The sequence below is a fragment of the Fukomys damarensis genome, unplaced genomic scaffold, assembly GCF_012274545.1.
Source record: "Fukomys damarensis isolate Sample0158 unplaced genomic scaffold, DMR_v1.0_HiC HiC_scaffold_39, whole genome shotgun sequence".
NCBI classification, from domain to species: Eukaryota; Metazoa; Chordata; class Mammalia; order Rodentia; family Bathyergidae; genus Fukomys; species Fukomys damarensis.
Genome location: NW_022900951.1, coordinates 48883106 through 48886551, shown reverse-complemented (window position 1 = coordinate 48886551; position 3446 = coordinate 48883106).

The following is a 3446-nucleotide window of genomic DNA, read 5'->3' as shown; positions in this document are numbered from 1 at the left end:
ATATATATATATATATAGACTAATAATAGTATGCGAGAGTAATTTTAAAAGGTTAGAAAGTTTATTAACTATAGAAGGAAAATTTCCAAATTTGAAGACTATGAATATCTAAGAAAGATCATAGAAAAAAGTCAGATTCTAACAAATAAGATAAAGTATAAAATACTGAAGCACTCAAAAACTCAAAGGACAAGAGATTATCTCTATTGAATTGTTTTTTTAAATTTATGTATTTATTTATTTATTTATTTATTTGGGTACCTAGGATCAAACTCTGGAACTTGCACTTGCAAGGCAGGTGGTGGAACCACTGAGCTAAATTCCCAGCCCAAGAGATTATCTTTAAAGGTGCAATAGAAAGATGAAAATAAAGATTGTTCACCAACTAGACAACAGACAGGAGCCCAGAATGCGTTTGTTCAGAGAATGGGGGAGCGGGTATAAAAAGCACCTATTTCTCTGGAGTATTTGAGACAGAGCTTGAGAGTACAGTGGGAATGTGGATCAGGCCTTTCTGAACATATATATTGTGGCCTTATTAAGAAGAAAACTAAGCACATTGTATCTATCCATTCTCAAGATCACAAAGCAAGAGTAAGAGTTTATTCATTGGAGGGTTAGAGTAAAAATCAGGCCCCTAGTGTATTCTGAATCATACTACAAATGCTAAAGGCAGTCACTGCTGAACAATCACGTGAACTTCACAGCCCCTGTTCCTAGTTCCAGGAACTTCTGGGCTATCAAACTGCTGCAGTGTTCTGGAGAAACATCCTAGCTTCTTTTGTGTATCTTACTTAATCAACCTCTAGCTGTATGCAATCTCAATCACCACCTACCTGAGAAACTAAAGAGATGAGTAGCTTCTATATAACATCCAGAGGGCCCCAGCAATATATAACTCTAACAAACACCAAGATTAGCCACTCAGAGCATCTCAGCCTATAGAAATTAATTGAAATGCTCTGCCTATTTTCCTGCATTCTTGGAATTAGTCAAATGGTTCTTCCCACACACATTCATCAAAAGAAACTTTCTAGAAAGCTTCATTCACTCTCCTTCCCAAAAAGTACTTCACTGATACCAATTATGTCCCCTCAGATCTGAAAAATAGCTAGACAATATGTTGCAAAGAAGCTCTGTTCTCTGAGGCTAGTGGGAAGTAGCAAGGTGGTCTTGCATAACTCCTGTGCTACCCTTAGCAAGCATAAACTGGAAGCCTGCTCTTAGTGTTTTGAACCAACAAGGCCAAAGAGAGCAGGAAAGTGGCTATAACTACCTGCATGTGATCCCAGGAATCCACTAAGAAAAATAAAAAGAGTTTGGCCTGCCCTAGGAAGAAACTGGCTCTCCTACCATGCCTATGAGCAGTTGTTCTCAGAAGCTTGAACCACTATGACCTTGTAAAGCAGACCGATACTCTACTCACCCATGCACAGCTAAGGTAAGAAACTTGACAGACAAGGCTGTACAAACATTACACTAAAGCACCCACCTGATAACAAAAACAATGAAGCCTATTCAAACAATACCCTAGTACACAGCAATAATAGAAAAAATTCTATTGTGAAAGCTACTCTATAATACAATAAATGCAACTGACTCATTGGATTTAAAAATATCAAAGTGGGAAAACAAAGTAATATGACACATACAAAGGAACACAATGACTCTCTGGCAAAAGATTACAAAAGAAAATTATATTAATGATTTTCCAGACCACATATTTGGATTTTAGGAAATTTAATAATATCAAAAGAATACAGATTTAAAAAATCAATGATTGGGCCGGGGATGTATCTCAGTGGTTCTGTAGCCTGCCTTGCAAGCGCAAGGACCCAAGTTCAATTCCAGTACAAAAAAAAAAAAATTCAATGATATTGGGAAAGCAACTCATTATACAAAAAGAAAATTCATCAAAGAGATACAATACTCATAAAAGAGCCAATTGGATATTGTAGAGGTAAAAATTCAATCAATGAAATAAATCTTGTTGAGAGACATAACAGCAAAATTAATCAGGTAGAATGTAGGTATGTTCTGAGCTGGAAAAAAACATCTTTTGAAGTAGCTTGATCAAATAAAAGACATTTTAAAAATGAAAACTACTTTTAAGACATATGTCACCTCATTAAGAGATTGTGACAGTTAATCTTGATTATTAGCCTCATTGGATTGAGAAACACCTGGGATCCTTTCTCCCCACAACCCCGCCAACATTTGTTATTGTTTGATTTCTTGATGGCATCCATTCTTTATGGGGTGAGGTGGAATCTCAGTGTTGTTTTCACCTGCATCTCTCGAATGACCAATGATGTGGAACATTTTTTCATATATTTACTTGCTGTTTTTACTTCTTTTTCTAAAATTGTCTGTTCATTTCAGATGCTCATTTTTGAATTGGGTCTTTATAGTTGGGAGAGCTAATTGTTTTCAGTTCTTTATATATTCTAGATTATAGTCGTTTGTCTGAGGAGCAGCTGGTAAAAGTTTTTCCCACATTGTAGGTTGTCTCTTAGTTCTGTTGATGGTTTCTTTTGCAGCGCAGAAGCTTTTTAATAAGATGATATCCTAGTTGTGGATTCTTTCTGCTAGTTCCCATTCTACTGAGGATTTGTTCATAAAATCTTTTCCTATGCCAGTGTCTTCAAGAGTTCTGACTAACTTCCAGAAAGTTTAGTGTTTCTTTTTTAATATTTAGATCTTTAATCCACTTGTATTTTAATTTAATGCATGGTGAAAGATAAGGGTCCAGTTTTAATCTTTGGTAGGTTGAGATCCAGTTTTCCCAACACCATATAGTAAAGAGAAAAAAAAAGAGAAACACCTGGGAAATTAGTAAGCCACCCATCTGAGTGTTTCTGTTTACATAGAAGACAAAATCCTAAGGATTCTAATTTTATCAGTGTATTTCTCTATTCATGAGGTCTTAAGTTGATAACATTATTGGGAGATGGAAGCAGGAAGTAGGACTTGCCTAGAAGGAGTGAATAATGAATTGTGACCTTGGAGACTATATCTGGTCTTTTGTCCCATCTGCTCTGACTCTTTTTATGAGTATTGTATCACTTTAATGAATTTCCTTTTTGTGTCATGAGTTACTTTCCAATATCCTTGAATTCTTTATTTGTCTTCTTTTGATATTAAATTTCCTAAAATCCAAATATGTGGTCTGGAAAACCATTAATATAATTTTCCTTTTACTCTTTTGCCCAAGAGTCATTGTGTTGCTTTAGATGTGTCATATTGCTTTGTTTTCCCACTCTGGCTCCTTTCAAACACAGTGCTTTGTGGATTGAAGCCTTGTTTGCTCCCTGAGTATAATGAGGTGAGCAGCTCTCCTACAGCATGCCTTTATGCCATTATATACATTTATTTATTATTATTATATTTTATATTATTTTATTTATAATATTTTATAATATATTAAATATATAATGTAATATATT